We start from the raw sequence: 15,720 nt of genomic DNA, 5'->3' as shown, positions 1-15,720 counted from the left end.
TTCCCAGAGGTGTCGGTCTTTCCTCTTTATCAGTTTGTAAAGCTTAGGCGAAGTGTGACCAGTAAGTAATGAAAATGATTCTATAAATGCAAAGAACACCAAACGCTGGCAACAGCAATGATGCTTCATTTACGTGTCACAGGAGGAATGATCACCAGTGAAAGGTCTGTTGTAGAAAGGAAATCTCAGACTGTGCTGAAGGCCTGATACATTTTCAGAATGCCCTTGGATCTCCAGACTTGGCATACCCTTGATCATCCAGAGAAGAGGGGATGATATAAACATAACTATAGATATATCTGTCTGTGGAAATATAGCTATCCATCTATTCTAACATAGCTACATATGATATATAATATATTTGATCTAATATATCCATATATGATATTTATTTATATAGATACAACTATAGATGTCTTGCTCCAAATAAGCATATGGAAAACATTTTATGAAGTATCTTAAACAAGTATCTCTTAAGTGCCTACTATGTACCAGGGGCTCTGCTGGGTGGTGAGACAATAGAGATTAAAATGAAACATTTTTTGCCCTCGAGAAGTTTACGTTCTGTCAGGAGAATCAACATGCATGCATATGTACATGTAGAATTAGTGCAAATTAAGTAAAAGGTAATTTTTGTGAGTGCTTGCTTTGGCAACACACATACTAAAACTGGAATGACACAGAGATCAGTATGGACGCTGAGCAAGGATGACACACAAATTTGTGAATATTTCGAGACAGGTGGGCAGCACAGTAGACGAGTGCCGGGCCTGGAGTCAGGAAGATGAGTCTTCCTGAGTTCAAATCTAGCCTCAGATACTCACTAGCTGTGTGATCCTAGGTAAGTCACTTAACCCCATTTGCCTTAGTTTCGTCATCTGTAAAATGAGCTGGAGAAGGAGATGGAAAATCCTTCCAGTGTCTTTGCCAAGAAAACCCCAAATGGGGTCACCAAGAGTCAGACATGACTGAAAAATAACTGATCTGTCTTTGTGGGGGAGTGGGCACCACCACTTGGAGGAATTGGAAAGGCCTCCTGGGATTGCATGTGAGCCAGTGATTCTAGATCATTTCGCACGAAATACCATCATGCGGAATCTCCCATACTTGTGCTGTGAGCCTCTTAACATCTCTGTGTACAAGTCCCTAGAACACAGACCTAAATGAGAACATTATAACCCTTTTGCAAAATGCCAAGAAGAAGGGACAGAGTCACAAGGAGGAAAGGATCCTTATTAGAAGCCTAGGGAGCAAAGGATGTGGAAACAGGCCTTCCTTTTAGCCCCTCTGGGACTGGCTCCTGCTGCCTCCAACATGATCTCTATGTCTCATGACAGAGCTCAAGGCCAGACTGGGCCTTCCTTTCCACATGGCCCTTGCTACCATATTCTGTGCCCCTGAATCCAAGATTGTGTCTCCGATATGATGGAGGTGCAGGTGCAGGGATAGGATCCAGCCAGCATCTCCTCTCTTTCCTATTCTTCTTCTACAAGGTGGTAGGAGTACTGGTCCTGGGAGTCAAGAAGAGAGGCCTTAAGCTTTCCCTTCCAACACTTTCTAGCTGGGCAGAATCCCATGGTGCCCTGGGCCTGGGTATCCTCTGGGCAGGGTCCTAGTGGTGCTCAAGGCGTTGGAGTCTTTTGGGCAGAGTCCTGCAGTGCCAAGGGCCTCAGCATCCTCTGGTCAGTGTCCTGGTGGTGCCCAGAACCTTAGCATCCTCATTGACAAGGTTCGGGTGGTACTCCCTTTAGTCAACATAGATGTGGCAGCACTTCACTGGAAAATTCTTCGCTAACTTCAAAAACTTGCCATGGGCAAAGCTGGGGAAAATGTTTCTTTGTACATTGTTCTTGCAAGAATCATCCAGAATTTCTAAACTCCTGGTTTCCTTCCCCTGGGTGGAACGGCCCTTCTCAGAACTCTTTTTTAAAGTTAATTTCAGTTTTCTCTCTGAACATTTCTCTCCCCCCCCCAACTTGATCATTTCTTTGATTTCATTCCTTAGAATTCCAAACCCTTTCCATTTTTCACAGATATCGCCAACATTTTGTGGCATCTTTAAATTCTCATTGGGCAGTCAGGTGGAGAGGTGGCTGGATGGCCGGGTCAGGATTCGAGTTCAACGACGATCTTAAACACTTACCACCCATGACCCTGAGCAAGCTGATTAACCAACCTCAGCATCCTCATCTGTAAAAACGGGGATAGTAATAGCCACTATTTCACAGGGTTATTATAAGATCAAATGAGATAACAGCTGTAAAATGCTTTGCAAAATTTAAAGGCTATACAGTTAAATATTATTATCTTTGCTTGTGAGAATGAAATCAGCAAGGATGCTTCCTACCATGGTACCACCCCTTTTGGAGCCAAATTACTGCCTCCAATTAAACTCATGAGGCTCAGAACATCATTGGATTTTACAGCTGGACAGGAGCTTGGAGGTCATGTAGAATAGTCCCTCCTGATTATAGATGAAGAAACTGAGGGCCATAGAAGGTAAATGGTTTGCCTGAGGTCACATGACTAATAATTGACAGGCAGAGTGGTGTAGGCACAAGAGTGGTGTAGGCATGAGTCCTGATCTTGGAATTAAATTCTACCTCCCCCACTAACTGTGTGACCCTGGATAAGTCACTTAACTTGTCATCTGTCAAATGGGATAATAATAGCCCCTACTTTCTAAGGATGCTGAGATAGTATTTGTAAAGTGCCACTATCACAATTATTTTTATCTGTGAATCAGAGCTAATAATAGAACTGACTCCACAGGTTCTGTGAGAATCAAAAGAGAAAACAAGCATTTGGTAAACCTTGGAGTCCTCCGTTAGCTCTTATTACTATTGGGGACCGGATTTGAACCTGGTTGTGCCTTCAACTAATTCACTTTCCATTTCACCAGCAGATGCAGCAGTTTCACCTTCCCTTGCTTACTAGCTTCTAATCCCAGGGCTGAGGTTGCCCATTGTACCCAGCATTCCTGGTGTTATGTCTCTTACCAGCTGCACGGGCTGCCTGGCAGCTCAAATTGCTGTAGGACATTGCCATGAGAACTTGGCCTGTTTGTCTATCCAGAATATGCCCCTCATTATATGAGGCTTCCAGCTTTGAGTCTACACTTTGCTTTCCTGGTTCACTGTAGCATCTGTAGGTGGTGATGGTGGTGGTGATGGGGGTGGAGGGAATGAAGATCATCCTGGATCACTGTAGCATCTACAGTCAATATGCAGTGGGGGATGATGGTGTAGGTGGTGATGGGGGTGGGTGGGAGGGAACTGGAGGTCCTCTGGGTAACCAGAGTGATACTAGGGGATGCTCCAATGAGCCTTTCCTGATTTTGGCCATCCACATGGTGATTCAGTACTTGGTCGTTTCTGGGATTCCCTGGCTTATTTATGCCTGTGGTGGTTGCATGCTTTGAGGATAGTATAATGGGACTCTGGTCCATGGACAGAGTGGATCAGCTAACCCACTGATGCAAACTTCCTCAGTAGAGAGGCAGAAGAGCCTGCTTCTGGAAGAGTTGTGATGACACGGAATAGAAGAGCCTTGGAGGGTCTACGGGCATGTGTAAACTTTTGGTAATGGGTTCTGGTCTGGGGTGAGGAGGGGTCATTTTCTATTGACTGCTTAGTTGTAACTGGGGAGAGTCTTTTAAAAATTGATTCAGCTTCAGTCTGGACTCTTCTCATTCTCTTCAGCTGGGCTCTTGGGGGATCTCATTCACTGTTTTGCTCTTGGCATCTGGTGGGAGACAATGCTTCGAGTAGAGAGGTCTTAGGTCCTCCCAGCCTCCCTCCCCCGACCATATGGTCTTTGGTCCTTGGTCTCCGCATTCACTTTTTTCTGACCCAGGTGAAGAAGTTTAATCTAGAGGTCAGGGGAGTGCATCATGGGAATCCCAGAGTCGGACTCCAGTTCGTGCTTTGAAGTCAAGGCAGAATCAATGTCTAGAGAGCCTCTTGGGGAGTGGCCCTCGGGACCCAGCTGGGAGTAGCTGAGACAAGTGCTTACACTAAAGTCACAGGATGTGTACTTGGTATTACCAAACTAGGAACTATGCTACAAGTGAGCTTTCTCTCTCTCTAGAGATTAAGGGGAGAGTACACCCCACAGATATTGCAAGGGAAATGTTTATGCTTTGGTCTTGCTATATGTTTGAAGTAAAGATCCCTTTGGACAAACTAATTGCTGTTAAGTGATTACATGGAGCTGGGACACTTGTCACTGATGGCTGACATTGGTGGGAGACACAACTGGGGGGATTTTGAGCAATAGCAGTAGAGAAGAGACACCCCAAGCTCCTCTGGATACCCTAGAATTCTGAGTGGGGAGATGTCATCAGCCTGGTATGAGAAGGCAGATCCTGGGTGGTCTCTCAGTTCTTCCCCAACTCTTTCTCCCCACCCTCTGAAAAGCGAGGGAAAGGGAAGGACTGCATTAGGTATGAAGTAAAAACAGCTTTAAACTCACTCAGTTTCTAGCTGGTGACATCACCTGACTCTGGGGCCTCTGGTGAAGGAGCCGGGAAGGGCAGCTGGCCCTTTTCCCCACTCTGCTGCTATGAGCGCACTATGGCCAACGTCTTCGCCGTGCCTATGCAAGCAGGATCCTGGGTTGGGATTCTTTTGTGTGTCCTTTCCTGCATAGGTCACACGCAAGATGGACATGTCAGTTCTCTTCTCTCAGGTTCTTTGCCTCCTTATCCTGTGGCTGAAATACTCCTAAGAAGATTATGAAAGTGTGATGTTTGGGTCCACTACACCTTTATGCTACAAAAATCTCCACTGGATCCTCCCTGTGTGAGGCAAGGGAAGCCTTTTACGTCTGCCCCGTTAACTCACTATCCCACTCACCATAGCAGCTCTTCCAAACCTTTTCGTCCCTCTTTAAAGTTCCCATGGCTTGTACCTCCCCCTGCCCCAACTCCATTGAAAACCTGGCTTCATATTTCATGGAAAAATTGAGTTCATTCACTGAAAGCTCCATCTTCTCCCTTTCCTCTTGTTTTACATCACTCAGGTAGGTGTCTTCCTCCATTTTCTGTTCCTGTGCTCCTGTCTCCCAAGAAGAGGTGGTCTTTTGCTTTCTGAGGCAAACCCACGCACGAGTGATCCCATTCTATTGTATATTCAACATCAAAGTTGCCCCTCTATCATCCCAATTCTTCCATTTCTCCTTGGGCATTGACTGCTTCCCCACTACCTACAAACATGTCCACATCTCCCTAGTTCTCATAAAAGCCCTTATTTCACCCACTCATGCCCATTAACTATCTTCACATACCTTTTTTCTCTTTCATGGACAGATAGCTATAGAAGGCTGTCTATAACTGGTGCCTTGGGAGGTAGGTGCCATTATTATCCCTATTTTATAGTTGGGGAAACTGAGGCAAATAGAGATGAAGTGACTTGCTTAAGGTCACACGGTTAAATAAATTTCTGATGTTGGATTTGAACCCATCTTACTAATTCTGAGCCCAGCCTAGCTGATTCAAAAAGGGAACTTACTCTCCGCCAATCCTCCAGTAGAGGGGGCCATGGGCCATGTGCATGAGTCCAGAGCATGGACTCCCCTCTTAGAGGGAAGCGAGTGGGCATAAGCCCTCAGCCTCTTGGGCCTGGCAGTTGTCCTTATTGTTAGACAGACCTTTCTCAGACTCCCAGGGAACCCTTGGGGGTCACATCACCAGGCCAGACAATACATCCTAAAGTACTGAATGAACAAGATTGCTGTGACTGGCTGATCCCGCATCTGACCTTATAAAGGTCATGGGAACAGGAAGGGTGCTTCAGGCCTGCACGATGGACCAGGTCCCTTGTGGTTTTTCAAAAAAGAGAAAAGAGAGTGTGGAAATCACAGGCCCACAAGTTCCATTGAGATTTTGGGCAGCTTTCAGGAGTTTACATGGAAACTCTACTTAATTGGAAAGCATTAGATGAATGGAGAAATTGCTTTAATTACTAGGCTTGAAAAAAGAAAACATTCACAGAAATAACTTGGAGTTGCTAGCTTTTTAAAAAATTCTCATTTGAAGTCACTTGAACAATCCACATTCCTTTTTCACTTTTTTTCTCTGAATATTTTTCTGATCTCCACTTCCAGGCTGTTTCCATTTCTGCCTTTTTTTGAAATGACCATTTCAGTTTGAACTGTTTTGTGCCTTCTCTCTCAGAAGGAAGTGGAAACATCTTTTTCTCTCATCTATTTCTCTGCCCTCATTTCTGTTTGTTTTGCCTTCAAAGTCATTTTCTTTCCAGATTTTCTCTCTCCTAACTTTAGACTCTTTGTTCATCTGCAAAAGGCTTGTAGCACTTTCCGAAGGCAACCAGGATTCTGTGATCTTTGAAGATGAGACTAGTTGCCCCTCCCCCATTGATGGGTGCCAGTAATGGCCTTTTCCTCCTGGAAATGTGTTAATAGTCATTATTCCTACATAAAAGTAAAATTGGATTCCATTCGGTAATCGAATTTAGGTGTAAATTAAGTCAGATGTGTTCATTTTTAACTGTCTTTTAATAGAATATCACTTAGGAGAGAAATTTCAGATGGTCATTAGCCTATTTCATCCTTTTTCTTTCTTTTTTTTTTCTTAACAGATATCCTTTGGGCCCACAAATGAGTCTAGTAAAATACAGGTGTGGCAATTTTCAGTTGGAGGTAAAGAAGTTCTCAAAAAAGAGTCAGATGAGCTGTTAGAAGCTCATAATGGGAAGTGTAATAAAAAATTTCGACAATGAAAAATGCTTACAAGAGGAAGGCATGAAATAGGGCCCTTAATGAAAACTTGTTTCAGTTGAAGAAATACCAACAAAAAACTCTGAATTATAATTGCATTTTAAAAAACCTGGCTTCACATTTACATAAAATGATTTTGACTTCAATAACTTATATGTTGGGAGGTCTGCCTGCCTTGCCATTCTTAAAAATACATGAGGAGTTAGCTTTTAGCTCTTTGTCACAAAGGATGGGATGGGGAGGGGGATAACTCATGGCTCTCCTTAGTTTCTGCCAGTCAGAAAAATAATAGGGGGGCAAGAGTGAGTGAAGTGACTGGATAAACAAGTGACTTTCCCTTGTAAACAGAAGGCTCTTTTGATTACAATCTGACTCATCCCTTAAAAAGGGAAGGCACCTTCTCCTGACTCTCAGGGTTGGGAAGGCAAACTTCTGGCTGCTTCCAATACTCAGGGCAGACCTAGATCTAATGCTAATCGTAATAAATTGCATGGAAAGCAAAGTTTTCCCAATACAGGGACTTAGTGGAAGACAATACCAGGTGGGGATAAGAAGTAAATTTATCAGGATGATGGTACCCAGTCTGCTACTAGAGTGAGTCTACAGAAGATGAGCTTGTATCCCAACACTTTCACTCAATGACAAATATAAGTTATTTTTACCTACTGCATAATAATTCTCTGAATATTAACCTCAAAAGAGCAGAATAGTAGGTTAGTGATTTATCCTAAAACTGCATCTATCCAAACTCCATTGAACATAAAGATGAAAAGAATGAGGTGATGACAATAATAATATAACTAAAGCCACAGTTCCTGGCACTTATGTAACCAGGGGTTGAATTTAGAACCCCTGTGAGTACACATATTGTATGTGGGCACACTCATCCACCCCTTATATGTATCTGCCAAGCATTTTATGTGTCTCCTCATTAGACTGTCACCACAACCTACAAGGTCAGTGCGTCAATTCTACATATTTCTATTCCCGTATCATTGATGAGAAAACAGACTGTTAGAAATTACGTGATTTGCTTATGGCTGCAGAGCTAATAAGTATTTGAATTGTGATTTGGAATTTGGATCATGCTGATTTCTAGGTGCTAAGTCAACACGTTAGGTCAACAAAAATTTCTTAATCAATAAACATTTATTAAACCCCTACCATGTGCCAGGCATTGTGTGAAGCACTCTGCCATGCCATGCTACCTTCAGCAAGAAGGAACATGGCAAATGTATGTTTTGGACTCTAGAACCCGCCGAGGGTGACTTTTCTAGACCAGGAAACATAGGGGTGTATGCTTTGACTAAAATGAAATAGTGGGAATGAACAAGGCTTGGAGGGGTATGGAGACTGATCTGTGCCTCTCCTCAACATGGAGGCTTCAGGAGGAAGTCATCAGCGGAAGAAGGGGTGACCCTCACAAAGCAATGTTCCATGTTTAGAAGACTCCAGGGTAGTTGGATATTGCAGGGTGAGGAGATCTCAGTGCTAAGGGAAGTTCCCAGGAGACAGTATGGTTTGGAAGTCTAGAGGCCAGCAGTAGGGCTGGGAGTGAGGAGATATGGATAGCAGATATGCATGTGGACATCTTGGTGAAGGGGACCTGGACCTAGGAAGACATTGTGATTAAGGAGAGACCAATGCCAAGTCTAGTTTGGGGATATTTTTCTTGCCTTCTTTTCTAATTCAACACCAATCACCATTTCAAGTAAATCAGGCTGAGTGAACACTGAATGCTGTAGTAAAGTGGCTATTTTGGCGGACATTCATTTCATTTATCAACAAACAAACACAGGTGCTTCAATAGGAAACATTCCCCATTTGGATTAGATTATTTTCATCATTACTGCAGAAGGAAGAATGCCTATGATTTTTATACAGTGGGGACAGAATGTTATAATTTGCAAATCTTTTCAAATGGGAAGTTGTCACTGCGCTTGTGATTGGAATGTTGGCTGATGATACACTGAAGTTATCTTTTCTACTCTCCAGCAGAAGCACAGAATATTGCTTTTAAACTATGATTTAATTTTATTCCTTACAATGAAAAGAATGGAAGGAATTGATGTCCCATTTCTTAGACGAAAATTTATTTTCTCCTAGAAGTATATTAACTCATTGTGCTTCTTTTGGTCAGAATGCTTATGAATCTAAGACTAAAAAGAGGATGTAGACATTAAAATGGGCTTTGCTTTTTCATCTGTAAAATTGAAAAGGTGTTATCCGTGATTTCAAAGGTTCCTTCCTGGTCCAGTACTCTGTGCTTGTTACTGCCTGTATGATCTTGGTGCAGTCATTTCATTTCACTTCCATGTCCATTTGTTTCTGAGTCTTCATTCCAAATTTTAAGTGTGGACATACTCTTATCTTATTTGTTGGTAATAAGATGATGAATATTGTTACTTCCCCTCTTTTAAAAATTTCTACAATTTTCCTAAGCTTCTTTGAAAATCTTATTTAAAAGACAGAACTTCCATCCAGTCCTTGAGTGAGTTCTGCTGTCACATGGCTGTCCTGGAGGCATCTCTGGGGGATGTGTTGTGTTCTTCCCAAGCTCGTCATATCCAAATGAACTCATGATCTCTATCCTCCCACACTGACCCTCCAAACAACAACAAAATAAAATCCAACATGAGCTTTATATAAAGTTCCTTATTTCTGTTGAGGGCACCACCATATTTTCTTGGATCACTTCTACCATATGCTGCCTTTGATCCTACACACCTGCCGCTGAATGAAGCTGGAGATGATCCAGAAACTGTATTGATTGAATCCACTACAAATTCATGTTGCATAATCTCCACTGGCAAGAAAATTCTTTGTTATGTTCTGAAGTATCTCTCTCACCCTTCTCAAATCTCCCATGGTCTCCCACTTCCTGCTCTGCTCAGAATCTGGCCTTATGATTCACTGAAAAAAATAGGTTATTTACTCAGAGCTCCCTCTTCTCCCCTCATCCTCCTCATCCTCTATCACTCTGTCATTATCTTCTCCTTCGTTCCTGTCTCAGATAAAGATATGGCTCTTCTCCTTACCAAGACAAACCTCTCTGCATGCACCAGTGATCCCCTTCCATCCTCTTTTCTCCAGCAGACCGGCCCCTCTGTTATCTCCAAACACTCTTCAATATCAATGTCCTATCTGCTGACTGCTTGCAAACATGCCCACATCTCCCCCATCCACAAACTAACCCTCATCTTATCCATGTGCTTCTTCTCTCTCCCGCTCTTCCTACCTCTCTGCAGTCTGGCTTCCAACCTCATTGTTCAACTGGAACCACTCTTTCCAAGTTAGTGACAGTGTCATAAATTGGCAACGTGAATGGCCTTTCCTTTTGACCTCTCTGTAGGCTTTGACACTGTCACCCTCTTCTCCTTGGTACTCTTCCTGCTACACTCTAATACCACTGCTCTTTCCAAGCTCTCCTCTTACATGGCTGACCACTCCTTAGTCTACTCTGCTGGATCTTCATCCAAGTCACCACCATTAAAGGTAGCCATCTCTCATGGCTCTGTCCTGAGCCCTCTTCTTTCTTTCTATGATTTTCGTTGACTTCCATGGTTTCAAAGATCACCTCTATGCTGATGATTCTCAGATCTACTCATCTAGCCCTAACCTCTCTCCCAACCTCCACACTCCTATGTTTAACTCCCTGTTAGATATTTCAAACTGGACGTCCCATAGACATCTTAAACTTAGCATGTCAAAAACTAGAGTCATTATTTCCCCCTCCAAACCCATCCCCTTACTGAACTTCCCTATTACTGTTGAGGTACCATCACCCTCCTAGGTCCCCAGGCTCACAACATAGGTGACATTCTCAACTTTTAATTCTTTCTATTCTCCTCCCTCACAGCCAATCTGTTACCTTCATAACGTCTCATAAATAGCCCATTGTCTCCCTCCATCCTGACCTCCAATCAGTTGCCACGTCTTGTCAAATCCATCTTCCTAGAATCCCTCATATCCACCCTGTCCTCTCCTCTCCTGCAGCCATTAACTCAGTTCAAACTCACTTCTTAACAGGGTAATTCAATAGTCTTCTCATTAGTATTTCTGTTTCTCCCTCTCCCTTCTTGGATCTATATTCTGTTCCATGGCCAAACCAATCTTTGAAAAAACCTAGGTTTGGCCATGTCATTCTCCTGCCCATGAATCTTTAGTGGCTCTATCTGCCTCTTGGAAACTTCTCTGCTGGGTATTTAGAGACCTAGAAGTGCCTTGAGCTTACCTTGGCAGACATCTCACCTTGTTTTCTCTATATGTTCTGCCTTCTATAGCGAGATTTTCTCCCTGCTCCTACTTACTAATCCTCACTCTCTTCTCAAATTAAGGCAGCTAGGTGGCACAGTGGATAAAGCACAAGGATCGGAACCAGGAAGACCTGAGTTCAAATTCAGGCTCACACACTTCCTAGTGTGACCCTGGGCAAGTCACTTAACCCTGTTTCCCTCAGTTTCCTCATCTGGAAAATGAGATGGAGCTGGAAATGGTCAACCATGCCACTATTTTTGCCAGGAAAGCTCCAAATAGGGTGATGACAAGTTGGACATGAGTGAAAAGAAATGACTAACTGAATGCTGTGAGAAGTGATGAACACAATGAGTAAAGTGGAGTATGGAAAGTCTTTCATGAACTTATAAAAAGTGAAGTAAACAAATAATGGAGAAAAATATATACACCTTCAGAAATGTAAATGCCAAGAACAACCACCACAAAGCAAAAAGAAATGAATTTTGCAAAATTACAGAGATCAAAGCTGGTCCCAAGAAAGAGACAGGACATCTCCTCTGGCTTTTTTGCAGAAGTGACAGTCCATGGGTATGTAATATTGAATAAGACATTAGCTTTGTTTTTTTTTTTCTGATGCACTGATTTGTTTTGTTGAATTCAAAATAAAACATTGTTATAAAGGATAGCTCTCTGAGAGGGAATGATTCAAGGGAAATCTAGGCCATATAAAAATCAAGGGTATCAATAAAATCTATTACTAAACTTATAAGTCTGGTCATATTGTCTCAAGTATGGCAACACTGCCTCAGTTCAATTCAATTGGATTTAACAAATGTTACTAAACTTCTGTTGTGTACATGACACTGTGAAGAGATCAAAAGGGAAATGATACAGACTCTGACCTCAAGAAACTTATAATACAACAGACAACTGGAGCAGGGTTGATTTGAAAATTGTAAACTATTAGAAAAAAAAATTCACCTGAAGGAACAAAAGGTCAAGAATATCAAGGGGATTAATGAAAAAAAAGAAAAGAAGGTGACCTAGCCATACCAGAACCAAAGCTATATCATAAGGTAGAAATCACCAAAACTGTTTGGTACTAACTAAGAAATAGAGTGGTGGATCAGTGCAATAGATTAGGTATACAAGACAGTAGCAAATGAGTATAGCAATCAACTGTTTGATAAACCTAAAGACTCTTGCTTCTGGGATAAGAACTCACTATTTGACAACAACTTCAGGGAAAATGGAAAATAGTATGGTAGAAAATAGGCACAAACCAACATCTCACATCCTACACCAAGATAAGGTCAAAATGGGTACATGATTTAGAATAAAGGGTGATGCCATAAACAAATTAGGAGAGTAAGGAATAGCTTACCTGTCACATCTATGGAGAAGGGAAGAATTTATGACCAAACAAGAGGAAAAGAACATTATGAAATGCAAAGGGATGATTTTGATTACATTGAATTAAAAAAGTTTTGCACAAACAAAATCAATGCAATAAAGATTAGAAGGAAAGTAGAAATATGGGAAGAAATTTTTACAGCAAGTATTTCTGATAAAGGTCTAATTCCTCAAATATATAGAGAACTGAGTCAAACTTACAAGAATTCAAGGCAATTCCCCGGTTGATAAATGGTCAAAGGATATAAACAAGCAGTTTTCAGACGAAGAAATCAAAGCTATCTACAGCCATGAAAAAATGCTCTAAACCACTATTGATTAGAGAAATGTAAATTAAAACAACTTTGAGGTACCATCTCACACCTATCAGATTGGCTAATGGGACAGAAAAGGAAAATGACAAATACTGGAGAAGATGTGAGAAAATTGGGATTATAAAGCATTGCTGGTGGAGTTGTGAAATGATCCAAAACATTCCGGACAGCAGTCTGGAACTATGCCCCCAAAACGATAAAATTGTGCATGCCGTTTGATCCAGCAATACCAGTTCTAGGTCTGTATCCCAAAGAGAGCATAAAAAAGGGAAAGTCCCACATGCACCAAAATACTTATAGCAGCTCTTTTTTGTGGTGGCAAAGAACTGGAAATTGAAGGAATGTCCATCAATTGGGGAATGACTGAACAAGACGTGGTATATGAATGTAAGGGAACACCATTGTGCTATAATAAGAAATGTTGAACAGGCGAACTTCAGAAAAACCTGGAGACTTACATGAACTGATGCTGCATGAAGTGAGCAAAAACCAGGAGAACACTGTAGACAGTAACAGTAACACTCTGCAATGATCAACTATGAATGACTTAGCTCTTCTCAGCAATACAGTGATCCAAGACAGTTCCAAAAGAGTCATGACAGAAAATGCTATCCATATCCAGAGAAAGAATTATGAATCTGAATGCAGACTGAAGCATATTATTTTTACTTCTTTGTGGCTTTTCCCTTTTGTTATGATTCTTTTTTTTCACCACATGACTAATGTGGAAATGTCTTTACATGATTACACCTGTATAACCTAGATCAGATTACTTGCTATCTTGGGGAGTGGGGAATGGAAAGGAGGAAGAGAGAAAAAATTGTGATTCAGAATCTTATAAAAATGAATGTTGAAAACTATCTTTACAAGTAATTGGAAAAAAATAAAATACTATTTACAAAAAAAGAAAAAAAAATTGTAAGCCATGGATCAGCATATCCTCAGGCTTTCAATATGAGAATCATGTTTCAGTCATAAACACAGTGGCCAAATGACAACTTGATGATATGTGCCTGGAGACAGTTAAAAGACCATGTCATTTATAACAATTATCTGCACATTATCATGGAGAAGATTTCCATCACTAGATTTTTAGTCAAGTGACTTGGAAGTAAATCAAATGAATAACAATATCAGCATAAATCATGTGAGGGCTATTACATTTAAGCTTAGAAATCAACACATGGCTGAAAAAGAGATAGAGTGGAAATCTCACCTAATGCTTTTAGGGACCTGCGCTTGCTTGGGGTCTAAAGGATTGAGTGGAAGGGTGATGACTGGTTTCAGTGATGTAAAGGACTATCCTGGGAAAGTCTTTGGCCCCAGAGGGCAGAAGTGGGAGCAATGAGTGGAAGATACCAAGAGGCAGATTCCAGCCCCGGATAAGGAAAAACCTTTCCACCGATCAGAGTGGTTCCATGGAGAAGGACTGCCTTAGGAAGTACTGAATTCCACCTCATTTCAGGTTTTAGAATGGAAGCTGCATGGTCACTTGTTAAGGAGGTTATAGACCATGAATGTTTGGAAAGTGGGTCCCTGACCCAAAAAGTGTTAAACAAAGCCCCTGGAGCCTTCCTCAGAACCATATTTTAAAATACAAAAAAATTACAGAGGATTACAAAGGAAATCTATTACAGCAAATATAGTTATCAAAATATACTCATAGTATTTAGCACAGTGCCAAGCATATAGTAGTTGCTTAATAAATATTGGCTGATTAACTTTAAATATTAATACAAGTTCACAGATCACAAGTTGAGAATTCCTGCAGAATAGGTGCTCTTGTTGAGGTAGAGGTTGAATGAGATGAATCCTTGAGGAACCTCCCAGCCCTTGAGGTTCTCTGATTCAAGTAAACAAGCATTTAATAAGAACATATTATGTGCAAGGAACTGCCAGGCACAAGAACAAAACAAAATAGGATATATTATAAAGGTCAGGAAAAGGGGAAGTCCCTAGTTCCAGCCCAGCTGCTAGAATCATAGAATGCAGTCACATATCAAGAAGTCATAATGCATAAGTGAAATGCATCTTTGCTCTGTTATCCTCTTTGATTGATCAAGAAAGGAATTGGATTGGCCTAACAAACAAGCTAACCATGGCTCTAGTGACTTTAAATAGCATGATGAATTTTAGTAGTCTGAGTTCCAGTTAGGTAGTTGAACATGACTATGGAAGGAATCCTCTGTGTCTGAACCAGAGAGCAGCAAGGGGGATAGGTATGGGAAGGGGATATTCTCTGCTTTCCCTCCTGCCTATCGTCAGAGCAATGGGTTCCCACTCAGGTTACCTTCTTGTCAGAGCCTGTTGGCAATGCAATATTCTCGGGGTGAGGAGCTTCCCATTGAAGGTAACATTCTCCTTTGCCATAATGGAAGCATCCTACACAATGTCTTTGGAGGGTGATGTAGACTCATTGAGAGAGGTCTTCCACCAGTCTGCAGCCAGGACCTGGCATTTGATAGCTTTGATGCACTACTGTTCCAAAGAATTTCAAGGATTTGCATTTTCAACCTCATTTTCCTTTATAAGGTGATATGATTGATATTGTTTTATTTTGGATTTGAAGGTTCCTTGAAGTGCTGGACTTCCCCATCCCAACAGCTGCTGCAATAGCTCTTAAAGTCACTCAAGTCATTCACTAAGAGCTACAACTTTTACTTATTTCCTTGAGTCATATCCATTAAAAAAACTCAAAAATCTAAAACACAACAGCAACAGAATAATGAATACATCTGTTTGGTACTAATGTGAACACCAAACTGACAGAGAACTTATTAAAGGTGGGGAAAACTAGCTTGATCTAGTGTCACCTGGTCAAGGTCAGCCATTCTGACTCAACCTTCTGTAAGAAGCATTCCTGCATGGTCATGGCTATCACACAATGAAACCCTATCAAAATGAGTGCTTTCCCCAAGAAATTTGGACACCACTGTAGTTCAGTCTCTCACACTATGAAAATCCTTGCCCCATGACAGTATCCCCACCAAAAGGTCCTCCATCCTATACTGGCAAACTT

General features: G+C 41.6%; 1 protein-coding gene and 1 non-coding gene across 5 annotated transcripts in view; one reads left to right on the top strand and one right to left on the bottom strand.

The window, feature by feature from the left end:
* The window catches only part of LRRC7 (leucine rich repeat containing 7), a 582,114-nt gene that overhangs the window by 207,524 nt on the left and 358,870 nt on the right, over positions 1–15,720 (bottom strand). The window lies entirely within an intron of this gene.
* LOC140530575 (U6 spliceosomal RNA) lies at positions 640–743 on the top strand. Its single transcript, XR_011976009.1, has one exon. It is a non-coding gene; the product is annotated as a U6 spliceosomal RNA (small nuclear RNA).

The sequence above is a fragment of the Notamacropus eugenii genome, chromosome 2 (assembly GCF_028372415.1).
Source record: "Notamacropus eugenii isolate mMacEug1 chromosome 2, mMacEug1.pri_v2, whole genome shotgun sequence".
Lineage (NCBI taxonomy): Eukaryota > Metazoa > Chordata > Mammalia > Diprotodontia > Macropodidae > Notamacropus > Notamacropus eugenii.
The sequence above is the reverse complement of the archived record's forward strand: the minus strand, read 5'-3'. Positions and strand labels throughout refer to the sequence as shown.